Source organism: Orcinus orca, chromosome 8 (assembly GCF_937001465.1).
Source record: "Orcinus orca chromosome 8, mOrcOrc1.1, whole genome shotgun sequence".
Classification (NCBI taxonomy): Eukaryota; Metazoa; Chordata; class Mammalia; order Artiodactyla; family Delphinidae; genus Orcinus; species Orcinus orca.
The window spans coordinates 25,157,434-25,184,868 of NC_064566.1; the positions used below are offsets into that span (position 1 = coordinate 25,157,434).

Genomic DNA, 27,435 nt, shown 5'->3' on the forward strand with positions numbered 1-27,435 from the left:
TGTTAAATAAAGGTGTTATGTGAACAACAGCTGAGATCCAAGTAATTGACCTAGAGATTTTTTAAAAAAAAAACACTACTGCATTTCTTGGGGCTTCCCTGGTGGCGCAGTGGTTCAGAATCTGCCTGCCAATGCAGGGGACACAGGTTCGAGCCCTGGTCTGGGAAGATCCCACATGCCGCGGAGCAACTGGGCCCGTGAGCCACGATTACTGAGCCTGCGCATCTGGAGTCTGTGCTCCGCAACAACAGAGGCTGCGATAGTGACAGGCCTGCGCGCCGCGATGAAGAGTGGCCCCCGCTTGCCGCAACTAGAGAAAGCCCATGCACAGAAACGAAGACCCAACACAGACATAAATAAATAATAAATAAATACATTAAAAAAACAAAACAAAACTACTGCAATTTCTGAATCCAACTGTCCCCACCTTTTCTTTTCCAACATGCCAAGCTGGAAGGCAAACAGCCCAAAGGTTCCAACCAGGGCCAACTAAAGGAAGCTTAGAAAAAGTAATTACCCCTCACCAACCACTGTACTCTGTGGGACCAACCTCAAAGAAAACTTCAGAAAATAAACACGGGGTAGGAATGTCACATAATTTACATAGCACATAAGAAGAAGTGGGTGAGGGGGTAATGCTGGAGACAGTTGTTATAACAGACCACAAGAAAAGAACTCTAAATTACTAATTAACTTGACTACTGTGACTCCCTACCACAGATATTAAGTCTTTCCCTTCTCCCACCCTCCATCAGATTAACTCATGACCTGAGTATCTTATATTTGGTGTTTATGGATTTTACAGAGTATAGTTAGTACTCCGAGAAGCTGCTAAGTCCAGAGTCCAAAACACTGAATCAGTACAATACTACATATTTCCTATTATTTTTCATTGCAATATATACTGTTATACCTCTGCAGTTATATTTCATGACTTTATCATTTGTTCTTACCAACTGACTAAGAAATGAAGTTTTGAAATACCACCCTTTTGTGAGCTGGAACTGCCTATAAAATCACTCCAAGGACAGTCAAGACTCCTGTTAGGGACTTCCCTGGTGGCACAGTGGTTAAGAATCCACCTGCCAATTCAGGGGACAAGGGTTCGAGCCCTGGTCCGGGAAGATCCCACATGCTGTGGAACAACTAAGCCCATGATGAGCCACAACTACTCAGCCCGTGTGCTGCAATTACAGAAGCCCAGGCTCACAGTGCCCACGCTCCGCAACAAAGAAGCCACCGCAATAAGAAGCCTGCGCACCGCAACGAAGAGTAACCCCCGCTCATCTCAACTGGAGAAAGCCCATGCACAGCAATGAAGACCCAATGCAGCCAAAAATAAATAAATAAAATAAATAAATTTATTAAAAAAAAAAAAAAGACACCTGTCAGAGCAACCGTTAAGTTTCCATTCCTCAGGCTTAATAATCTCAGGTACTTTAACAGGCCTTATTTTTCCAAGCCTCTAAAAAACTTTAAGACTCATCTGAATTCTATTCAAATTCTTCACATCCTGTTACAATTACCAAAACAGCAATGTAACCAATGTTGATAACTAAACCACCACTAACCATAAAGATATGGTTTCTTTTTTTTTTTCTTATTACACATAATATCAGGCCTTCTGAAAACAGAGGGAGGTAGCAGAGATAGAAATACTTAGACTATCTTACATTCAATTTATTAGCCAATATCAAAGTTCTGGATCATTTTCTGCCAAACTTATACATAGCCCTATATATAATCAGGTTCTTCTTTAAAATATCCTGTGATATCACAAATACATTTAATTAAAGGTAAATAATGCCTTGCATTCTCCTCACTCAACTTTCTTCTTCTACTTGTTCAAATCTCAATTTTTAAACTTTTTTTCCCTTAAAACACTGTGGTAAAATATACATACATAACATAAAATTTATCATTTTTAAGTGCACAGCTCAGTGGCATTAAGGTCATTCACACTGTTGTGCAACCATCACCATTTTCCACCTCCAGAACTTTTCCCCCCCACTCTGAAAACTAAAACTAAAACAACTGTCCATTGTCCCCTCCCACTAGCCCCTGGCAACCACCTTTCTACACTCTGTATCTACAAATTTGACTATTCTAGGTACCCCCTATAAGTTTAATTATACCATATTTGTCCTTTTATAACTGGCTTATTCCACTCAGCATGTCTTCAAGGTTCATCCATGTTGCAGCATGTGTCAGAATCTCCTTCCTTTTTAATGCTAAGTAATTTCCCATTGCATGTTTATGCAATTTTGTTTTTTTGTTTATCCATTCAGTCATCAAAAGGTATTTGGGTTGCTTCCACCATTCAACTATTGTGACTAATGCAGCTGTGAACATGGATGTACAAACATCTCTGCAAGACCCTGTTTGCAATTCTTTTGTATATATAGCCAGAAGCGGAATTGCTGGATTATACGGTAATTCCTTTGTTTTTTGCTTTGTTTTGTTTTAGGCCGCACCACACGGGTTACAGGATCTTAGTTCCCCAACCAGGGATCGAACCGTGAGCTTGGCAGTGAAAGTGCAGAGTCCTAACCACTGGTCCACCAGGGAATTACCATGGTAATTCCTTTTTTTTTTTTTTTTTTTTTTGCGGTACACGGGCCTCTCACTGTTGTGGCCTCTCCTGTTGCAGAGCACAGGCTCCGGACGCGCAGGCTCAGTGGCCATGGCTCACGGGCCTAGCTGCTCCGCGGCATGTGGGATCTTCCCAGACCAGGGCACGAACCCGTGTCCCCTGCATCAGCAGGTGGACTCTCAACCACTGTGCCACCAGGGAAGCCCGGTAATTCCATTTTTAATTTGAGGAATCACTAGACTGTTTTCCATAGCAGCTACACCATTTTACACTCCAACCAGTAGTGCACAAGGGTTCCAATTTCTCCACATCCCTGCCAATGCTTGTTATTTTCTTCTTTCTTCTTTTTTAACAATAGCCATCCTAATGGGTATGAAGGGGTATCTTACTGTGGTTTTCAAATCTCCATTTTTTTTAATCTAATTCTTCATCAATACTGGCTGCACTAACACCTAGAGCTTGATGTCATCAGTAGCTATAACACGTAAACTTTGTATTTTTTCATTTGAGTTATCGATGAATATTAAACATTACACTTAAGACTAAGCTCTACAGAAACCCATTCCCAAGTGATTACTGAACAAACCCCCTTCTTTCAGACCATCACTGAAAAGTACAGAAATTATTAAATTACTAAAAACATCAAGTTTTAGGGACTTCCCTGGTGGTGCAGTGGCTAAGAATCCGCCTGCCAATGCAGGAGACATGGGTTCGAGCCCTGGTCCGGAGGATCCCACATGTGGCAGAGCAACTAAGTCCGTGCACCACAACTACTGAGCCTGTACTCTGGAGCCCACACGCCACAACTACTGAGCCCACACGCCACAACTACTGAAGCCCACGTGCCTAGAGCCCACGCTCCACAACAAGAGAAGCCACCGCAATGAGAAGTCCGCGCACCGCAACGAAGAGTAGTCCTTGCTCGCGACAACTAGAGAAAGCCCACGGGCAGCAATGAAGACCCAATGCAGCCAAAAATAAATAAATAAATAACTTTTTTTTTTTAATTAAGATACAAAAAAGGAAATGTGATCAGTATTGAAGATTTCTAAAGATCTACAAGAAGAAATAAATCAAAACAAAACAAAACCCTTTTAAAAACACAGGAAAAAGGTTTCCTTTAACTAAAGAGAGGCTCAGGGCACTAAAAGATTATCTCATAATAAACAGGGATAAAAGACCAAAACATTAAATACACAGCCCGTACTACACAATTAAAAAAAAAAAAAGACTTGTCAATACAACAAACAAAAAAGTCAGCTCAATGAACATTACCTTAGGGAATATTTTCATTCAACTGGAAATCAGCAAACAGCTACACTAGATCAAGGTAAAGGACTGATTCTGTTACATAAAACCCTGCATTAAGATTTCTTTTCTGAACACACCCATCAACTCTGTTTCCAGGCTATACTAAAATAAGTAGACACAAGTACAGTTCACTTTCAAAAGTGAACTTATTACCACTCTTTAAAGGGAGATAGAATGGAACAGGAAACAAAAATAAAGTTGAGACCCCTTTATCAGGTAAAATGTACAAATTCACCTTTAATCTACCAGCTTCAAAGCTAAGAGCCAAAGAATCATCCTGTGTGAAAACAGTAATGGTATCATGTCTACACAGCTAGAGTAGTACTAAATTCACTAATGGAATAATGTGTTTTTAGTCAAATCACACAAATACACGTTAATTGCCTTTCAGCAATGATTACAACTGTCTTTCGGCATGCTATGATTAGCATAAGACAAAAAGACTGAAATGTACTTTGTAAAAACTCAGTGAGCATGCTAAAAAACAAATAAAACAATAACACCACCACCCCCCACACACAAGCCAGTGCTTCTTGACCTACTACCAAGTCCTCATCATCCTATTCTGGTCTTTATTGGATCCAGTCACCTCTCATAATCCTTTTTCCTTCCCTCAGCTCAATTAAACCCCAAGATCTGACCTGCCCATATCAACACAGTACTTCACATTCTGTCCTCAAAATATTATCTCTTCCTTTGATCTACCATCTCTTTCTGATTATCTCCCACCACACAAACTCCCAATATTCCTTGCTAAATTCTAGTTCCTCTCCTTCTAGTAAAATAGATTCAAAATTAACATTTCTCTTATGTAACACACAAAAATATTTTTAAAGATGCTTAAGAGCAAAAGAACCCAAAATTCTAAATCTGAATACAGTAGCTCTCAATCCTTTTCCTGAAACATTTCAGGTATGATGAACTTTGAAGAAGTGAAGCACTTTAGGGGAGGTAGTATTAAAGGGCAAAACTTTTTCAGTAAAAGTACTTTGGGGAAGGTGGTCTTCACAAAAGCATTTTTATTAACACATGCAAATGAAGTAATTTAGTCATTCTAAGAAAGGAGGTTTGCACATCATTAGAATGACTTTCAAAACTGCAGAAAATCTTGGGCTTCCCTGGTGGCGCAGTGGTTAAGAATCTGCCTGCCAATGTAAGGGACACGGGTTCGAGCCCTGGTCTGGGAAGATCCCACATGCCGCGGAACAACTAAGCCCGTGTGCCACAACTACTGAACCTGAGCTCTAGAGCCTGCGAGCCACAACTACTGAGCCCGCGTGCCACAACTACTGAAACCTGTGTGCCTAGAGCCCGTGCTCCACAACAAGAAGCCATGACAATGAGAAGCCCGCACACCACAAGGAGTAGCCCCCACTCACTGCAACTACAGAAAGCCCACGCACAGCAACAAAGACCCAACACAGCCAAAAATTAATTAATTAATTAATTTTAAAAAACTGCAGAAAATCTTTTGCAAAACAGCAGGGTCAACCTACTTCATCTAGGTAGTGGGCCAAAGAGAAATGATGCCGTTCTTACACTACTTCTGCATTCCTCACAAAGTCTAGCACAGAGTTAAATGAATAAAGAAAGCCTCAAGCTATTATAGTCTCAAATCTTTTCACTTATTTTTTATAGGATATTGAAAACACCAGTTTTATCACAACTCTAATTTCTGTACAAATGACTATGTCTTGGATTCATAAGGTCTGACAAGCAAAGAGATCAAAGGAGATAGAAGGAAATCTTCAAGGTAACAATACTGTCCATAATCTAGTTTCATGTAAATAATAGATTGTTCCAGCTTGGTTTATCCATAGACTTAAAGATTTTGCTTTCATGAATATACTTAGAAAAAGCTTCATTTTTTCCATTTTTAAAATATTTTCAGGCACATGAATATTTTCAAAGGATATTAAGACATTACAATAAAGTTTCATTCAGAATCATTTTTTTGATACTTGTAACTGGACACAATGCAAACAATATCAGAATTTCATGTCTGTTTCAACTGAAAATTTGTCATCATTTTATTGAGGGATAAAAGGACATTTTTCTTAAGAGTTTTAAAACTGAAAGGCATCAAATATAGAGAAGAATGTTAAACACAAATATCACACTTTTACTTAGAGTGACTGAACAAAGCTATAAATTGCACAAGTATTTGTTACTGTGATGCCCCTTTAACCATTTTATCTTGGATTAATTCATAAATATAACTTTAAATTAACGTTAGTTTGTTGTATATATTTCCCAAAAAAATCAGCTCCTGAAATAATTATGGTGATAGCACAAATGAAAACCTTTAACCAAAAGCTGTATTATTTGGGCTGAAGTTTAAATTCCTACTAACTGACCTAATTTTCAACGTATTATTCAAATGACAAATGAGTTAATAATCTATGAAAGTTACATCAAATTCACTTTTTTAATGTCTCATAGCTACATCCACTGTGATTATCAAACAATGTTTTCATATATTTTAATTCTACCTTTACCATACTTATCCCTGACAACAGATGGTTGGCCTCGTTCTCAGGTTGCAAGTTTGAAGTTTAAAGATTCAATTACTTGAGGGAAAAGAAAAGTCTAGATACCTTCATTAGTACCCAAACTTTAATTTATGATAATAAAATACATATGAACCTACCAATGTTTTTTCTGACAACATCAAAGAAACATCATATTTTGTGGAAGAAATGGAAGAATTGTTAATTAAATCCAATGGAAAACTCTTTCATAAATTTTCACTTGTACATTCAAATTCTGGGATACTATTTTTTAAATAATCAAGTTAGTTTATCCAAAATATAGTCACTCCTTATTTGTTCTTTAACATGTACAGCCTACAAAGGTAAAGCCATTTATAACTCCTTTACATCTTGCATGGACTGAACAGATAACTATCTGCTTCATTTTGGTATGTTTACCCACTTCACCCTACCCCATCCAAACAGAGAGTTCTTCACTAATTAAAAAAAAATACACACACAAGACACAAAACTTGTCTCCAGTTAGTGATTTCCCAAATATTTATCCTATAATGACCACCTGTGAATTTATCATGAGAAGTTTATAATGCTGTATTTGTCCCTCATTACATTTAAACAATTTCACACCCACAGGCTCTAATTATTCTCCAACTGAGGTGCTAGAATTTCCTTCTAGAAGATAAATATAAAAGGGGGGAGGGGAGGAATCTTTCCCTTTCAGTTTAAAATTTATGTTACATTTTTAACAAACCACAAACCTCTGATAGAAAGGAAGAAAGGTTTTCTTTAAACAAGATACAAAAAGCACAAACTATAAGAGGAAGAGATTGGAAAATGTGACTTGACTAAAACTTAAAACTATTATTTATCAAATGATACAGTAAAGATAAGCCACAGATACGGAGAAGACACTGGCAACATACATAACTGACAAGATCTAAAGAAGTCATAGTGTGTTTAGCAAAACACAGTAAAAAATGGGTAGAAGGTATGAGCTGGCAATTCACAGGTAAGGAAATAGAAGCCAAAAGGTTTTTTAAAAAAATTTTTCAACCTCATTAGTAATAAGAAAAATACTAATTAAAACTACAGGAAGATGCCATTTTAAACCCATCAGGCTGACAAAAGGTAGGACAACACCCAATGCTGAAGAGGAACAGGGCAGCAGAGACTCTTATAGACTAGGTAGGGTAAGAAGTACAACCACTTTAGAAAGCAAGGCTGAAAATGGATGTGGTCTATAATCTAGCAAGTCTTCTCCCAGGTACATACCCTACCTGGAGAAGCTCTCACACGTAAGTACAACAAAACAGGTAAAATAATGTTCACTGCAGCACAATGATAAAATTTTGAAATAACCTAATTGTCAGAAAAGGGATGGGTATAGTAGCGTGGCTTTTTCATACAACATACACAATGACTGTGGCTTATAGCACAGTCACCATACAGTTATGTACCACAAAAAAAGAAAAAATACCAATTATAAAAGTAAGACACTGATTAAGATGTATAATTTCAAAGATGTTAAACATGGGAAAAATTGTGCATGTTAGAATAAAAGACATGCAGCAAAATGAATTAACTGAAATTATATATATATCAACATGGATAAATCTCAAAACAACAATGTAGAACAAGAAACAAGTTGCAAAACAGCGTGTATCATTTATTTTAAAGTCAGCAGCAGACAAAACGATATTGCAGTTTTAGGTATAGTTAAGTATGTGGTAAAAGTATAAAATCATGCATAGAAATGATAAACATGCCAGGAAGAAAAGGAAAAGGAGGGACTTCAACTGCAGGAACTATTTTGCACCCACGGTGGCAGCTGCATAGGAGTTGGTTCTACTACTACTCTCTGTACTTTCATAGCCTAAATTTACATTAATTTTTAAATAAAGAAGGAGAAAAAATCTACCAGAGAATAGAATAACCTCTTTAATTAGTTGTATTTTTAAAAGTTAGAAAAATATAACCATTTTAGATATATTTTATTAGCGTATTCAATCAGCCATACACTATTTCATCCCATTTTTCTTTCAATTTTTAAATTTTTCTTTCCATTCAAATCAAGTAAAGACATTTAGGAGCAGGAAGATTTAGCAATGAAGTATGTTTTTCATCAATGAGCTCCTTCTAGCAAGAGGCAAACACATGTATACACATAACTACATCACTAATGAGGGCAGTAACATAAGGATGTGTGAAGCACACAGGCAGCAAAGTAAAGGGGATGATTAACATATGCCCTGAAGGAGCACTGAAGTATTCAGTAAGAAGTTAATCTGTGCTAAATTTTGAAGGATGATGAGAAGAAGCCTGCTATTTAGGAGGGATAGTCCAATAGCACAAACCAATAGCACATAAAAGAGCAGAGACTAATGAAAAATATGACATGAGCTTTATTTGGCTAGAAGAGGGGCCCACAAATTATGGTTAGTCAACTCCAACCCAGACTATTTTTGTATGGCCCACGAGCTAAGAATGGTTTTTATATTTTTAAAGGTTTAAAAAAAAGCATGCAACAGGGATCATATGCCACTTGCAAAGCCTAAAATATTTCCCATCTACCCATTTAAGAAAATATGCCAAGCTCTGCTCTAGAACGTAACTTGCAGCCAGTGGAGAGGGCAGCTGGAGTAAAAAGATGATCCTTGAGAAGAAGAAAGACAACCTTAAAAAGAAAGATCATGAAGAACTTTGTCTTCCATAGTAAGGAGCTATGAGGTGCCTCTGAAGGGTTTTAAATAGAAAAATCAATATAATCACATTTGTATTTTAGAAAGATTACTCAGGCAAATTTGTGACAGATAAACTGGAAAGAAACAATAATGGAAGACTTCCCTGGTGGTCCAGTGGTCAAGACTCTGCGCTTCCACTGCAGGGGACAGGAGTTCAATCCCTGGTTGGGGAACTAAGATCTCAAATGTCGCTCAGCATGGCCAAAAAAAATGGAAACAACAGTTGAAAGACTAGGGTGATAATCCAGTTAATAGTTGATCAGAGCCCAAGCAAAAGCAGTAGTAATAGAATAAGAGTACTGATTACCAATAGTTAGCTATAGGTAGCTAGGAGACAGAACCACAGAACTTGGTGACGAATGAAGGAAGGAAGGAATTAATAAAAACATGTTTCTGGCTTGAAAACCTGATAGCCAAATGTTAACAAAAAAAAAAAATTTTTCTAAGGAGAAATGAGAGAGGAAAAATTAACTCAATTTTAGACATGCTGAGTTTGAGGTACCTTGTGACTTAGCCCAAGTTCCCTTAAATGTAGACTCTTATAAAAAGGCCTGCATTCAGGTAGTTTACTTGGGAAGTTATCCTAGAGGGCATGAGTAAGGGACATGGAGAATAAGTCAGGAAAGAGGGAAAAGCAATTAATAAACATAAAGGAATGATGGAATTAAAAATTAACTATTTGGCAACAATCATAATAATTGATTCAAACAAGAATTATCAATGGATGCAAAAACTAGCAGGTGAGAAAAAGAATGAATATATGTATATGTATAACCGAATCACTCTGCTGTACACCTGAAACTAACACAACATTGTAAATCAACTATACTCCAGTAAAATTTAAGGAAAAAAAACAAACAAAACCTAGTGGGTGAAAGTTTCAAGAATAACAGGATATTATTGTTGGGAGACAATTCACCATGGATCTCTCATGTTTCTCCATGTCTTGCAAGCAGGGACACTGAATGCCTTTGTTCTGCAGTCTCCTTTCAAGGATATTTGTATATTGAACAGCCTTGAAGGTAGGGATAGCGTCTTTCTCCTGAGCAAAGGGCAGGTTGTTTCATGTCCAGGATAACAAAAGATAATGACTCCTTCTTGGGCGCATGTCAGGCAGGCTCACTGCCCCTTATAAAAGTTTCCTAAACCTGGGGTTCCCCTCCTGGAGCGCAACTCCTCTTGTGCAGGAGTCACCGGGCCCTGTTTACAGCACCCTGTGGGAACTGAACTGGGGAAACAGGAAATACTGACACACTGACTACCACTATCGCTGAGTACGAAAGTCCTTTAGCTCTGACCTCAGAGTCTATCTTCTGCCAGCAGCCATGGCTAATTTGTTAGCTTGCAAGACCCTTCATGGCCATACATTTCAAAGTACATTCCCACAAGATACATACGAATCAAAAGGAAGAAACTGGCAGATGCCACCTTAACCAAGTGATCAATGTTAAAATCACTTGTAACGGGATATATCAACATCATATGCCTCCTGGTATGATGTACTGAGAGGAATACACGTCACCAAGAACAAGAAAACAAACATCCAAATTGAGAGCCATTCCACAGAATAACTGGCAGTATTCTTCAAAATGTCAATATCAGGAAACAACACAAAGACTGAGAAACTTTTCAGATTACAGAAAACATAGACATAAAACAAAACAGTCTTTGCTTTTAGGAAAAAAATCAGGTGTATACGGACGTCAAGTCTGCAACTTACAAAAAGTTGAAGGAAAAAATACAGATGTAGAGAGAAAAGGTAAATGCAAATGGTGTAAAATGTTAACATTTGAAGAATCTAGGTGAAAAATATATAGAGGAATTCTTTGTACTATTCTTGTAAATTTTCTGTAGGTTAGAATTTTTGTCAAGTCACAAATTAAACAGAAAAAAAAGTATATGAGTGACAGGCATAAAATAATGTTTTTCTTGCACAAGGCTGCTCTTCAAGGGTTACTCATTTGGGAATGAACTGCTGAATATCTTAGGCATGGCCCAGATCACCTAAAATCCAGAATTCTCAGGCACAGAGCAAGTCCGTGGGATCACGTGCCAGCACTAATTTTTTAAAAAAAGGTTTTCATAAACAGTGAGAGGAAATCTTTTCATTTAAAAGTATTACTTTGGGACTTCCCTGGTGGCGTAGTGGTTAAGAATCCGCCTGCCAGTGCAGGGGACACGGGTTCGAGCCTTGTCCGGGAAGATCCCACACACCACGGAGCAACTAAGCCAGTGAGCCACAACTACTGAGCCTGAGCTCTAGAGCCCGCGAGCCACAACTACTGAAGCTCGCGCACCTAAAGCCTGTGCTCCGCAACAAGAGAAGCCACTGCAATGAGAAGTCTGCACACAGCAACGAAGAGTAGTCCCCGCTCGCCGCAACTAGAGAAAGCCCGCTCGCAGCAACGAAGACTCAACGCAGCCAAAAATTAAAAAAAAAAAAAAAAAAGTATTACTTAATTCACATTGGTTTTTGGAGCTTTGGGTCATTATGCAATTCCTTCAATCAACAGAGACTAAAATTAGTATTTCACTATGTGGTCCAATAAATTCAACTAAAAAGGTCTTCTCATTCTTGAAAGACAGAGAACCTTAGTACTAGTCTATACAAGGCTCTACAATAGGAATTAGAAAATGGAACTATATGACTAGCAATATTCAGGCAATAAAAAGCAGTATCTAGTTACACTTCCATTTTTCACTTACTTTGTTTAAAGTGCATATTTATAAAAGACAAAACAGCATGTCTTCTTAGAAATAAAAGACAGGGTGCACTAGAAAATAAGTTTTTAGTGTGAATAGTAAGTTTAACTCTTCATTGGACATTTTAATACCTATATCATTAAGCAGGTCATTTTACCAGTATTATATCCAGGAAATTACTGACACTAAAACATCTCATGTAAGAAACCTTTTCATATAAATGAACCACCACAAATTGTAAAGCTTCAAAAAATAAACCTGCTGTCTCAGGTACTCACAAAACATTTATTTGAAAACACTAAAGTCTTGGGTATTTTCCAGCAGTATTGTGAGCAAAGCATCTAGGGAATGTGTTGACTATAACACAAATCAGCATGTTAAATAACAAGCTTCATCTGACTTAGCAAAACATTCTAACTTTTGGAACAGAAAGTGATCTGTTGGACATTTCAAAGCTGCTAGAATTCACCCTGTTAATACAAGTTTTTACTTTAGAAAGGCTAGAAAAGAGTTAATTAAAAACAGTACTTAAGAACTACGCTTACTAAAGCATATAATTCTCTAGATTTTTTTTAAAGCTATATAAAAATCAAAACTCAGAAATGGAAATATCGACTGAAAAGTTGAATAAAAATGAAAAGTTCACCTGAAGCACTCTTTATTGAAGTAAACTTTAAGATTAATAATTCACATCTGGTTTATAAAACACGTACAAAAGTAAACTTTATTTAAATTTGTCATACAATATCAATACCAATACCTATCAATGGATTGCTAGAAAAATTAAACAGCTTTACATCTTTAGGTTATGAACAACTCCCTTACTAGAAAGCCAAATGAATTATTTTCTACTTTGTAGGAAATCTGTCCCAAAAGAACCACCACAAAACTTTTATTTCTTATAAAAATCCTTTAAAGCCTGAATTATTAAAGACTAAGAAGGCAAAGATCAAATGATCCTTACCAGAAGAATATCTCCTAACCTAAAACACCTCTGAAACAATTCAGAGGAAGCTGAATCGTAGATTAATAATTTGATCAAATGTCCACTGTTGATAAAGCAATATAAAGGAAAAGATTATGCTGACAAATAAGATTTTTGTAAGAGATAATAGTTCAAAGTTCTAAATGAACATTTACAGAATTAAAGGTCAAGTTCTATAAAACTTTTCTAAATTATGGGCTATGCTAAATAAACAACTTTTACATTCTCCTTTTGTACAGCATTCTACATTCAGTACTACTGAAGGAGTACTATCACTCCAGAGTAATGTATGCTACAAGAATTAGAAGTCTAAAAACCAGTGTGAAGTGGTAACAGTAGCTGCCCCACAGGCACACACTAACAACAGTTTTACATTTCTAAGAGCTGAAAAGACAAAAAGTTACAGCTGTATAAGCTTGATTTTAGTACTTTTAGTTTTAAAAAATCTTTATGAAAGACATTTTAGGGCTTGAAAAAATAAACTGGAACAAAAAATTCAACTACTTGTTCTTCCCAAATTATGTTAAGACCCTACATGGTCATGATGTGACCTACACTGCTAAATCCAAAGCTGTTTTTTTCTTCCCTTCAATTATGTTTTCTCTATTCATATTTGGTTGCCAGATATGCCGCTTTATATAAATGCCCTTTTTCAGGAACTCAGTGAAGTACCTTCAAAAACCTTTCTAAATGCAGAAACCTTCGAGTTTCAAAATTTAAATGTCATATATACCTTATGAACTGAGGATGATCTTTCACAATGGCATCAGGAAATCCTGTGCTTCAGGAAACTCTATGGTATCAAGTGAGAAACAACAGAAGGAACAGAAATGAGACTATGTTAAGAAAAATAAAGATCTCATTCTTATTCTCATGACAAAAATTTGAGGAAGAGGACAGGGCAGAGATTCACAAAAGGTATCCTTAAGAAAGCCAGAAAAAACTAGAACAATGTAATTCATAGAGCCTTAAAGAGTAAAGAAAACCATCGGCTTCTCAACAGTACTCCCAAAGATGGGACTTCCCTGTTGGCGCAGTGGTTAAGAATCCGCATGCCAAAGCAGGGGACACAGGTTCGAGCGCTGGTCCGGGAGGATCCCAAATGCTGTGGAGCAAATGCGCCACAACTATTGAGCCTGCTCTCCACAACAAAAGAAGCCACCGCAATGAGAAGCCCGCGCACCACAAAGAAGAGTAGCCCCCCCACCCCACCCCCCGCTCGATGCAACTAGAGAAAGCCCTTGCATAGCAACAAAGACCCGATGCATCCAAAAATAAATAAATAAATAAATATTTTTAAAATACACTTTAAAAAAACAAAGTACTCTCAAAGAAAGGACCCTGAATTCTCAGAAATTATCAGAACTGCTTCTGTTTGGCTCTGACTACCTCTAATCATTAACTTCTTAAAGTGACACATTGTTGGGTTGGATATAATAAGCTGTGAACTAAAACTGCAGATTTACATGCATTTAGCAAGGGTCACATAAATATTTCTTCTACAACAAGCTCCACAGAAACACACTGAAAACAAATTTTTATACAGGTGTAAAAAGCCACACTGTCATACAGGATACTATACAATTTTATGTATCAGAATTATAATGATAAAAACTTACTCAGATTTATCTGGCTAAAGAGGTTTTTTAATGCCATAAACATATAAAAAGATAAAAAGATGATTAAGAAAGTTTAATTCAAAAAAAAAAAGAAAGTTTAATTCACAGAAACAGACTCACAGATATAACAGACTTGTGGTTGCCAAGGGGGAAGGGGGATGGATTGGGGAGTTGGTATCAGCAGATGCAAACTATTGTATATAGAATCAATAAACAACAAGGTCCTATTATATAGCACAGGGAACTATATTCAGTATCCTATAATAAACCATAATGGAAAGGAATATGAAAAACACTATATATATATGTATAGTGGAATCACTTTGCTGTACAGTAGAAATAAACCCATTGTAAATCAACTATATTTCAATAAAATAATTTTTTTAAAAAAGAAAGCTTAGTTCAGATTGAAGTTGCCTAAGTAATATCTAACACATTTTAAGTTCAAAATTAAGGCTAGCTATTGATCCCATGGCATAAAATAAACAAAAACATGCTAAATCACTTGAAAATGGCCAAAAAGTAGTTAGTTTACTGATGAGAAATTCATTCTCAGACAATAACTAAAAATTTCTTATTGGCCAAAACTGACCTCATGCCATTTTTCAGGCAACCGCATAAGAGGCTAGATAAAATCTCAGCTATAAAAGTAATGATTACATATTAATTATACATGATGAATATGCCAAAATGGTTATTTTATAACAATGTTATCACTTAAAATATTATTTATTCATAGAAACCTTGCAAATTCAAACAGTAAAAATTATCACTAAGCCATTATCATTACCTGAAATCAGACTTCACTAGAGTGGCATGGACAGAGAGCTACACTGCCAAGAGCTAAGAAGTGAATAGAAATTCAAGTAGAGGCTAGAGTACACATTACGAAGTGTGGAAGAAACAGAGTAGGGAAGATAGGTCCACAGACCTGGGGAGGCACAATTAAAAGATGGCTGCTTAAGGATGCCAGATACCTGACCATTTCAAAAGGCTGAAGAAAAAGGGGGAAATGGAAGTTATCAGACAGGTTCAAGATGCTGAAAAACACAATTCAGAATGAAACCCATACGAGAGAATAGGGAGTAATCTTGGAGGGAAGGAGATGTTTCTTTTCTTGAGTGTAGTGAAAACACAAAGTGTGTAGCGGTAGAAGTTATGCTCAGAGGTAGAGGGCTGGAAATTTGGAGTAATTCATGCCTGTTAACCTCTACATAAGAAACAGACTCATCTGTTAGAATTAAGGAGTGAGGGGAAGAGGAGAGTTCTGAGAAGTTAAATGTGTCTATGACACATTCACAACTGCTTGGTGAGGTACCTGTCAAGCTACTCAATAAAGACGCTATCCTTTGATTAAAGGATATGAGTATAGAATGCCTGTATTTGATTACTTTTATAATAATTATATTTGATTCCCCAATGTCAACTAGGCACTTTAGGAGATATAAAAAAAACCCTTTAAGACATGGTCTCTGACCTCAAGGAACAGTTCAGATACTATTTTATACTTTTTAGTGTAACCCTTCCCCAAAAGGTAAGGTATTAGGTTACCTTTTAATAGGTTATAAATTGAGGTATTTCATTTTCTTCCAGTCAGATTAATATGAAACAATTTCAAGCTAGATATACCTTCAGATATGAGATACTTTAAAGAGATTTTACAAGTTACAAAGTAGGCACTAGAAATACTTTCAGCAAAGCCACACTAGGCTTAGGGCAACTCACAAAGCAAGCATTCCAACTATTTTCTACGCAAAAGCTACTGGCAGCAACTATACTCTAATTAAAAAAAAAAAAAAAAAAAGCTATTGGCAAACCAATTATGCTATAGTCCCTAACAACCTAAGTAGGTTTCCAAGCAGAATTCAATTTTCGGGAATTCCCTGGCATGGCGCTTTCACTGCTGGGGACTCAGTTCAATCCCTGGTTGGGGAACTAAGATCCCGCAAGCCGCGGGGTGTGCAGCCAAAAACAAAACAAAACAAACAAACAAACAAAAAAGAATTCAATTTTAAATACACAAATATAAAATATCAAAATGTTACCAAATTGTCAAAGCTCGTAAAGAATACATCATACAAGACTTCCCTGGTGGCACAGCGGTTAAGAATCCGCCTGCCAATGCAGGGGATATGGGTTCAAGCCCTGCTCCAGGAAGATCCCACATGCCACAGAGCAACTAAGCCCACGAGCCACAACTACTGAGCCTGAGCTCTAGACCCCAGGAGCCACAACTACTGAGCCTGAGTGCCATAACTACTGAAGTCCACGTGCCTAGAGCCGGTTCTCCGCAACAAGAGAAGCCACCACAATGAGAAGCCCGCGCACCGCAACAATTTTAAGAAAAAGAATATATCATATACAACTATAATTGGAGCAACACAATACAATGCTTGCCCTTTGCACGACTGTTTTTAAGGAGCCCAAGTTAAACAGACTTTTGATTTACACAAATTAACTACACAAATAATATCCCTTCTGAATAGTGGTTTCAAAATAAGTTAAAGCTAGCAATTTGAATAGCTTTTAAAGTACAGTAAAATGGAATTCTATCTATATGCTGTTTTCACCTATTTTCTTTCCACAGGTGGCATAAGAGAGGTTTGGAGATCTCTGTACTCCAAACTGAGAAGGTAATAATATAGTTAGAAAAGGCAAACCTTAACAACTTTCTCAGGCAATGCAAGAATTAAGCATGTCCAGAAGGAAAAACCCTGAGAGAACAAGAGAACTAGATTAACCATATTTGAGAAATGACCAACTCCTTCATTTAAATTAACATACAGCACGTCTCTATAAGGCAATTATACTACTAAACTGGTAAAAATAACTGGTAAAAATAAAATTTACTTCCCCAAAGCAGGGATCATCATGTCTTACTCTCTTCATTCACAGCACAGTACACCTTGCACTTAATGGGCACTCAAACTAGATAAAATAGTTTTCAAACACTTATTTTATCATTGTTTTACCTGCCATAATAAAATTAATTTATTTGCAGTCAGAGTCTGTGATCCAGCTACAAAAAAATATTTAAAGCATACTAACCAGATTAAAAAGCTAATACTTTTGGGCTTCCCTGGTGGCACAGTGTTTGAGAGTCCGCCTGCTGATGCAGGGGGCGCGGGTTCGTGCCCCGGTCCGGGAAGATCCCACATGCCGCGGAGCGGCTGGGCCCGTGAGCCATGGCCGCTGAGCCTGCGCGTCCGGAGCCTGTGCATCCGGAGCCTGTGCTCCGTAACGGGAGAGGCCACAACAGTGAGAGGCCCGCATACCGCAAAAAAAAAAAAAAAAAGCTAATACTTTTGAACACAATACTATTCTTATCTAACTTAAAATACAAAACTACAACTAATATACTATAGAGATACTTGTACTGTCTCCGATGAAACTGATTACAAGTTGGCTCAAAACGTGTTTGTTTTCTTTTGTTTTGAGAATGTAGTGAAGCGTAGCATCATAGCAATAGGCTATCTAGCATATAACCAGTAGTTTTCATTGTGAGTTTAAGTCACTGTACCCTATTTAATCTCAATAGAAGTTGTAATAAATTACAGATTTAAAGCCCTCAGAAGTATTAAATTATACTCTAAAAAAATGTCTGTAGAAAGTCAGGTTCAATTTTCAATATGTTATCAGTCCATCTGACTTATTAACTATTTAAGACTGTAGCATTATTTATCTAAAGTAGTATAGTTTACCAAACCTACAAGACTCTTACTGTATTATTAAACAGATAACACACAGTCAAAATAGACACAAATGAAATTTTTACGCCTTTAAGATAATTGCTTTATAGGGGAGAAAACATTTTCTAAGCAAGTTATTTTCTGCAAAGTTTACTATTCTGTTTTTAAAAAACTGCAACAGATTTTGTTTAATTTATGAATAATATACAACAAAGTAGGAAGAAGTTGAATTTAAAACTAATATTAATGTTTTTGGTAAATCAAATACTTTTTAATTTCTAAAAGGGAATAACTGGCTAGTCAAATGCAGCCAAGTTTTATATTTTCTATCAAATTCTAAAGACAATTTTCAAAGCCATATATAATCAAATATAGTTTATAATAGGGCTTCCCACAGTGGTTGAGAGTCCGCCTGCAGATGCAGGGGACACGGGTTCGTGCCCCGGTCCAGGAAGATCCCACATGCCGCGGAGCAGCTGGGCCCGTGAGCCATGGCCGCTGAGCCTGCGCATCCACAGCCTGTGCTCCGCAGTGGGAGAGGCCACAACAGTGAGAGGCCCACGTACCGCAAACAAACAAACAAAAATATATATATATATAGTTTATAATAAAGGACTACAAAATTTTAAAGGTGGGGAGACAGTGACTCATATTTTGTTGATTTATTTCAATATCAATCAAGCCTAAACAATTTTTTTCCAATTAGAAAAGGTGCTCCAGCATTAATAATTATATAAAGTAAAGAATTTATCTGACCACCTCTGGCAATCCTTTATTTTCAATGTGACCAAGGGTTATACTAAATAATCAGTCTTTCACAATTTAGATCCTTACCTAAAGGAAAAAGCAGAGCTCAAAGGAGCAAAGTATTATACTTCTCTTTATGCTTCTCTAAATCTCCACTTCTTTTAGGTGTAACCTTTTTGGTTAAGGAGACCAAAAAAAGACAAAGCGGCAAAGAAAATGCAACATGAAAAAGTATCTGGAAATCTAATCTTCAAAAGAAGAGATGGCGCTTCCTTGGTGACACAGTGGTTAAGAATCTGCCTGCCAATGCAGGGGACACGGGTTCGAGCCCTGGTCTGGGAAGATCCCACATGCTGCAGAGCAACTAAGCCCGTGTGCCACAACTACGGAGCCTGCGCTCTAGAACCCACAAGCCACAACTACTGAGCCCACGTGCCACAACTACTGAAGCCCTTGCGCCCAGAGCCCATGCTCCACACAAGAGAAGCCACCGCAATGAGAAGCCCACACAGTGCAACGAAGATTAGCCCCCGCTAATAGCTACCACAATATTTCACTGACCTTATAACTAAGAGAACCCTGGTTTCTAGCAACTTGAACATTTAAATCAAAATAGATTTCTAAGTCTCCCAAATCCAATTAAGTCACCCCCACTACAGCCCAGCTTCTTCTACCTCATCTGTCCCCCTACCTTCCCTCCCATTCAGTCTCCCTTAGCAGTGAAAAATTCTCAGAAAATTAGAGAAATTATTTGGGTCAAAAAAAAATACATTTAAGGTAAAAAATATTATTCTTGGTTTGTTTCATTTCAAAGACTTATCTGTTAGAATAAGACAGCTTTCTAAAGTATTGACTTGGCATTAACTACTAAATATAAAACACAAAGTAAATCAGTTTAATGACTTAGCTGTCCCCAAACTACAAATGCCACCCTAAATATATAGTATTTCTAATACTCATCCAGTTCTTTTAATTTCCACACAAGTAGTAAGAGCAGAGGCTCTAACACCCTAGCATACAGTGGTATGCTTCAGAATCTAGGCAATACGTTGCCTTTGTGTAGTGACACATGGCCCAAGTATCAACTGAGGAGAACAGCATGATCTGCTAAATCAGTCAAGGTCTAATTCAACAAACATTTAGGTAAAATGTATAACAAACATCCTCTAAATATCTGTTCTAGCTTGGTCCTAACTGATTAAGTCCAAAACAACAGCTGTGACAAAGCTACAGAAGCAGCACACTAACATTAAGTTGTTCTTCCCCAAACCACTCTTTTTTTAAAACAATTTTATTGATTGATTGATTGATTGGCTGTGTTAGGTCTTCGTTGCGGTGTGTGGGCTTCTCATTGTGGTGGCTTCCCTTGTTGCGGAGCACGGGCTCTAGAGCACGCAGGCTTCAGTAGATGCCGCGCGTGGGCTCAGTAGTTGTGGCTCGTGGGCTCTAGAGCGCAGGCTCAGTAGTTGTGGCTTATGGGCTTAGTTGCTCCGCAGCATGTGGGATCTTCCCGGACTAGGGCTCGAACCCGTGTCTCCTGCATTGGCAGGCGGATTCTTAACCACTGCACCACCAGGGAAGCCCCCAAATCACTCTTAATTATACCAATCCAACCAAAAGAAGTGCACTGTGTTTCCTCAAGTCGGTCACATAAGTGCTTTGGCTATCCTAAAATCCTCCACTGATTCAAAACTTCTACTCCAAATCTATATCCCTATATTCAACTTATGTTAAATGCTTAAAGGTGCTAGACAAAATGTATTTTAAGCAGTTGAATCCAGAACCAGTAAGGACAGTAAGGACATTTCAAACCAGTAAGGACATTTCAAATAATTTATTTAGACTTACATATGTATCATACAGAAAGGGTTTCCCTTTCAGCAAGTGGGGGTGGGGGGTGGGAGGGAACACCCTTTCAAAAGTAATAAAATACACTGACAGGTTCCTTGATTTTAACAAAGTTCTAGGAATTGGTCATCAAAAGTAACTTCCAATTTAAACATACCACACTGGGAGTTTCAACTTCAGATATTAGGAAATTAGGACAGCTGCAAAACCAGAAATTATACATGAAGATTTCTTTTGGCAGCAACAATATAATCATGTAGCAAGTTACTTTATGTCCTTTAATAGTTTAGAGGCAAGAATAATTCTGGAGGAATATTTTTAAATGTGGAAAATTTCACAGTTCCTTGGAATACCTTTAAATCTAAATACTGCCATGACATTTTCATCTCCAAATTCAAACATATGTAAAGTTACAATGGAAACTATTTTTAAAACCTCTGAATTAACCACCAATAATGCAATTCTAATGTACCATATCATCACCCTCAGTGGTGAACTGCTACAATCAGAAAAGCATATTAAGAAAGTTAACTTCAAAAGTTACCAGAATAAGTCATTCTAATATTCAAATGGAAAATAACATGCAAACAAGTATTCCATTCAATGGATGTGAAACAGGCTTGGGAAACAGCATTTTAGCACTCTGAAATTTACACTTTCCTCTTCCACCCTTACATATAGATGCCCTCAATGCTGATGTATCAAATATTTAAAACGAAGCTCAATCAAAAAGTTCACTTGACAGCTGTTGCTATTTTAAGTTGCAAGAAAAAAAGGGGAGGGCGGGGCTTTCAATAACCTGCATTCAACAAATACTTATGTGCCCTGCCATACTAGCTACAGCAATCTACCTCTGTAATTTGCACCATTTTATGATACCCCATGACAGAAGATCCAAAAAAATAAAATAGTATGATCTGAAACTTCTTTTCAAGCATGTTTACAAGAAGAATTACCTCATAAAAACCATCCACTTTTATGTGACTCTAAAACTCCATGCCCAGAAGCCAATGACTGGTTTATAAGCAATATAATGACAAATTCAATGGAAAAGATATTATGACAATAGACTAAGGCTGGCTCACTATGTTATGATCTGCTTGCCTAATATGCATGTTTAGCTACTGTAGTCAGCAATGTCCAAATATAAATCTGAAATATTTAATGGCTGGTTCTGTTCTAGATTTCAAGCTCATTTTATCTTTCTAAAACATAGTATTAATCTAAGGCTCTCCACAAAAAAATTTTAAAAACAGTCCCTAAAGTATAAAAAATTAAGGGACAAATTATTCAATTTTCCCATAAATGCAAGAAAAAAACTGCACAGTGAAATGTCCAAAGTATCAAATATATCAGCCCACCTTTACCTTAACACAAATTAAAAACAAGTTTCAAAAATAAAAGAAAAATAAACCTCAATCAGGTTGAGCATTATATTTCATAAATAATAGTTCCCTGTACTTTAGGAATGCACCCATAAATATATCAAGAAATACCTTGTTGATTTAAAAGTAAGGAACTTTATTTGGTTGGTTACATTTCTATTACTCTTAAGTGGCATATAAAGACATAAGGTAACTAACAAAACTATAAAAACTATCTTTCGTAAAAAGGTCAGTCTTATTTTGTTTACTTAAATACTAAGTTTAATCATGACCTATCAAAATCTTATCATGGCTCACTGTATAAAATTAGCACCGCACTTGCAAGCATAAGCAGAATCTAGACTTATCAAACATATGGTGAGGCATGCCTAGCTTCTGAAAAATCAAACGAGAATGCAGGATTAAAATGTCTTTGGTTGGGTTACAAACAAAACACGATCCTGTTTAAAAGTTTGCATCAAAAATTTGATCAAGAGAACCTCTCAAAATTTTAAAGCGCCCAGCAATTAAATCTTAGAAATAAACTGAAATGGTTTAAATATAACTCCTTCCACTTCAGAAGCTACACCTAACAAGCAAATACCTAAAATAGAAAAAAAAAAAAAAAATTCACCCCCATCTCCAAACTACTAGAAGGTATGCATAACACAGGCACAGGCTGGTTTACCAGCTAACTTTTCTGGCCCTAGACCAGAGAGACATCAAAGCTGACAACAGAACCAACCATGAGCTTTCCCTGTAAACGGGACGATAATCTGAAAAACTTCACTGTTGCTAAAAGAAGCTCCTTTAATGAGAAGCAGCGAACGGCAGGTGAAAAAATAAATTCTAACAGGGCAGCAAGAGGTTGTGAAAACACGGTTCAAGGACTGAACGTGTTATGACTGCTCTGTAACAGGTCCAAGGTAATTTACGCACACACCCTTCAAGCGCAATTCCTCAAGCAGAGATAAGATTGGGAAACAACAGGCTTCGGCCAAGAGCCACATACCATTTTAAAACAGCCGTCTCCCTCCCGACAGGAAAACAGACATTCTCGCTCATCCGAAGTCTTTCCGCGAGTTCTCCCAGCGCCGCGAAGGGGAGAGGGCGGCCGCCACCCTAACGAGAGACGCCGGCAGCAGACCCGCCGCGCGGCCGCCACGCCTTCCTCCGGCCGCGGCGGGGGACGCGGAGCGGCGGATCACATTTCTCCTCCCCAACAATCACACGCACTCACGTCCCCAGAGTTGACACCCTCCAAACCCGCCGCTCGGCGACGCTGGGGACTGGGCCACAAAGCCAGGGACGCAGCCATCGGCCGCGGCGCTCAAATTGCGTGCGTGCTTGTGTTTGTGTTTGTTCCCCTTTAATGAAAGACAAGAGGTCTCCGTAGTGACGGGCCAGGCTGCGGTGAGGGAAGAGGCCCCATGTGGGACTAAACAAAACTTCGGTTGCTGGGAAGAGCCGTTGCGCAACCCTGGCAGGAGGCGGCGGGGGCCGCCCGGCCTGGCCCAGCCCAAGCGCGGCTTCCCCGAGGCTGCGCCACAGCGCGCAGGAACCACGCGCGGCCCCCGCGTCCGGGGGCCTCGGGCCCGGGGCGCCCCGGCCTCAAGGGAGACGCCTGGCCCCGCCACCCCGTCGGGTCCGGGACGGAAACGCGGGGCATGAGCGCAGGGGATGCGGATGGGGGTGCAGGACGCGCAACGGGTGCGGACCGCTCCGGGGGAAGTCGGGCCCGCGAGGGTCCAGGGGAGGGGCCCGCTGGTCCCCCCGAACGCAGGCGCGGCCGGTGGGGCCGGTCCCCCGCCCCGGGGTGGGTACGCCCCTCGCCCTATTCACTTACCTTCCTAGAGGCCTGCGCTCTCCCCTCTTCGGGCGGCCGCAGCCCTGAGCATGTCCGGGGTGGGTGCGGGGCCGTGTCGGGAACAGGGAGCCAGGCGCTTCAGCAGGCGGCACCACCCAGCCCGGGCTCAGCCCCTCTCCGCGGCCGCTGCCATCTTGTCCTGGCGGCTGAGAGGAAACGGCGAAACACCCTCCCCCGACCGCTGCTGCTGCTGCTCTGGCTGCTGAGCGCCGGACGTGTGTCCCTCATCTTCCTTCCCGGGGATTTGGGGTGGGGACGGCTTGGCTAGGGCGAAGGGGTGGTGAGAGGTCGGGCGGCCGGCCTCCCACTGCTGGGGCCTACGGGCGGCGCGCGGTGCGGGGCCCGCGGCGGTTGGGGCCCATTCCTGACGCCCCCGCCGAGAGAGGAGAAGGAAGACAACAGGGACCGGCGACGGCGGCGGCGGGGCCCGCGGCTCGGTCTCCTCAGGTCGCCGCGCTGCCGGCAGTCGTCACGGAGGCGGCTGCCGCCGGCCGCCCCACTCTCGGGCCCCTCCTCCGCGCCCGCCGGCCTCGGTCGCCGCCTCCGCAGCGCCACCGCTCGCCCGGCCGCTCTGCGCGCCGAGCCCGGGCGGCCCCGCTCGGCTCGGCCCGCGGCGCCTCAGTGAAGCCCCTCCCCGGGGCCCGCCCGCCCGCGGCCGCGCCCTTGTGTTGATAGCTTCGAGCCCGCCTTGCGGCCGGCGGGAGTCTGACCCGGAGCTCCCTCACGCCAGCGCCCCCTTTACTGTTCCGAACCTCAGTCTTCGGCCCACTCCGCCAAAAATATATATTGTAAAAAGATCCTAACACCAAAGAAAGGCTGAAAATGGGGAAGCGGATTTTACAGGCCTTTCGAGATCCCGTAATCATAGTTTCCCCTGCCACCCCTTTGGGATCTGTTTCTTGGCTTTTTTTTTCTTCTATTTTTCTTTTTTTAAGGTCTAATAATAAGGGGAAATGCTGAAAGTGAACAATCCCAGTCTAAAATAGGTCCTTCCCGCTCCCCCATCCCAAAGTGTCAAGGGAATTGTAAAATCAGGTTAAAGAACGAGGAAAAGGCCCGCGTGGAAATTTTCCAAGAGCATCTCTATGGTCCAAACCCCCGTAAATATGAAGTTCACCCACCTCTGCGTTGATAATTCTCCATCAAGGTACTCAGTTCCACTCCCAGAGACTAGTTACCTCCCTCATGGAGACTAGGAAATCAACAGAATGGCCCATCTCAACGGAATCACAGAACCATAGAATTTTAGAGATGAAAGAACCTTAGAGATCCTTGGTCCAAACTCTTTAAGTAGGGCAGGGGTTCAAAGAAGTTTAGGTTACCTACCCAAGGTTATACAGCCAAGCCCTGGTCTGCACTCCCTCCCTCCTTCTCTTCCCTATCAAACAACTGACCTAAGTATCATTCAGAGTTAATCCTTTTAAATATTAGTTTCTTTTTGTCCTGAATTAGTGTTTAACCTTTTGGGAACACCTTTCTCTGAGGAGTGGAAGTGCCCTCTCTTTGTTCCCTTCATAATCTTCACTAGGAGGATTGAATCTACCCCACAAGTATTTATCCCCAGACATTTTCTATTGCGGTAACTGAGGCAGGGCCTAAAGCGAGTGGCAAATTGCTGCATATTTAATTCCACACTTTGATTCCCTGCTGCTTTTCAAACTGGGAGAAGAGTATTCTGAAGAATACCTTTAAAAGAGAAAAGGATAGTATGCCCTGAGGCAGTAGGAAATAACATTTTCGAATAACAGTTTTCTTCAAGTTAGGGAGGATAACCAGTTGCAAAGGTTTCCAAAATAGAAAAACAAAACACTGACTGTCTCTCAGATAGCAGCATATTAGCCATTCCTTTTTACTTAGTATTTAGTTACTTTTGATTTTTTTAAAAAAGTAATAGTTAAAAGAACCAAAAAAGGATAAAAACATGACTCAAAGGAGAAAGTTACAATAATAGAAAAATCTATCAGTGAAACAAGGAAGATATTCCACTAGAACTTCAAACTTTCAGAATTTTTGCAAAACATTTCTCTGGGTCACCCCTAATGGAAGGCTTCCATTCTCCTTATTACAGCATTGCTACATCTATGAAGGAAGCTGAAAAGGGTAAGGATTTTTTTTTTCCTTTCTAGCCTTGTCATTGATACACAGTAAGTTCCAGGACACAGTAAGTTCCAGGAAGGGATCCTGTCATCTTTTTTTTTAAAGATTGTATTGTGAATGCCTAATACACTAGCTGATTTATAATAAGTCCTTAGTAAATATAGCTGAATAAGTAAATGAACACTATTAGTTCAGGTCTTCCTCCATTTTATACCTATTGTCTCCTAACTTAATCTCTTTACCTCCAATCTCTCCCTCTCCAATCCATTCAGAATACCAACCTCCAGATAACTCTTCAAAGCCCCTGATTTAGCCAGTTTATGAAATTTGTTTTAAAAAATTGAAAATTTCTCAGTGTTAAGTTTTTTTTTAAATGCAGATTACTGCTTCCCTGGTGGCGCAGTGGTTAGGAATCCGCCTGTCAATGCAGCAGACACAGGTTCGAGCCCCGGTCCAGGAAGATCCCACATGCCGAGGAGCAATTAAGCCTGTGCACCACAACTACGGAGCCTGTGCTCTAGAGCCTGCGAGCCACAACTACTAAGCCCGTGTGCCACAACTACGGAAGCCCACGCACCTAGAGCCTGTGTTCCACGACGACACCGCAACTAGAGAAAGCTCATGTACAGCAACGAAGACCCAAAGCAGCCAAAATAAAATTTTTTAAAAAACAACAACAATGTTGTGATGATAGTTTAAAAAAATAATAAAATAAAATGCAGATTACTAAATTGTACATGAAAAAAAGTTTATGAATAAAAAGATGATAGCCAAAAAATTTCATAATCTTTTCATTCAAAAATATTGCTTAAATACTATGTGCTGTGCTATGATCTGAGAATACAGTGGTGAAAAGTGAGACACGCTGTGAGCTTATATTCTCTCTAGAAAGTTGGCTATCATACAAATAATTAGTAATAATAACAGGCATTATAAAAGAAAAGTACAGGGTGGAAAGAGGGGACAGAACAGGAGAATCTAATAAAATGGGGATGCGGGGGGAGACGCGGGCGGGGGGAGCCATGGAAAGACTGGTTCATTTCTCATCCTGCAGGACTCACTCAATGCTCACTTCCTCAGGGAAGAATCTCCTGACTTCTCTGACTAAGCCAAATTTCCATATATCTTTCCTCTGTAGCATTTTTCTCAGTTGCCATTTTATGTTTATCTTCTGGTTGTTTGATTAATGTCTACCTCTTCCACTAATATGAAAAGTAGAGAGCACATCTTTTTTGTACTCCATTGTATCCTCAGCACTGAGGCAGTGGTGCATAGTAAATGATCAACAGGACCAGTTACATACATACAGGTACAGGGCCCAGTACAAAGTGAAAAAGTGGGTCCCCTTGTTCAAAATTATTAAGGATTTCAAGTTGGTG

The 27,435-nt window shown here is 39.4% G+C and overlaps 1 protein-coding gene and 1 long non-coding RNA gene across 6 annotated transcripts in view; one reads left to right on the forward strand and one right to left on the reverse strand.

Moving 5' to 3' along the window:
* HIPK3 (homeodomain interacting protein kinase 3) overlaps positions 1-24,592 on the reverse strand; it is a 96,183-nt gene extending 71,591 nt beyond the window's left edge. The window contains exons 1-2 of one of the 5 annotated variants that reach the window (XM_033410174.2): positions 23,939-24,592; positions 13,559-13,618 (exon numbers count right to left, since the gene is read on the reverse strand). The gene's annotated coding sequence lies outside the window, so the exon portion shown is untranslated. Of the gene's footprint in view, positions 1-13,558; positions 13,619-23,104; positions 23,508-23,938 lie in introns of those variants that run through there. The other 4 variants (XM_033410163.2, XM_033410184.2, XM_004263982.4 and 1 more) reach the window with 4 other exon arrangements.
* Positions 23,530-26,834, forward strand: LOC125965120 (uncharacterized). Its single transcript, XR_007478652.1, has 3 exons — positions 23,530-23,908; positions 26,028-26,059; positions 26,436-26,834. It is a non-coding gene; the product is annotated as an uncharacterized LOC125965120 (long non-coding RNA).
* Positions 26,835-27,435: the final 601 nt, after the last annotated feature.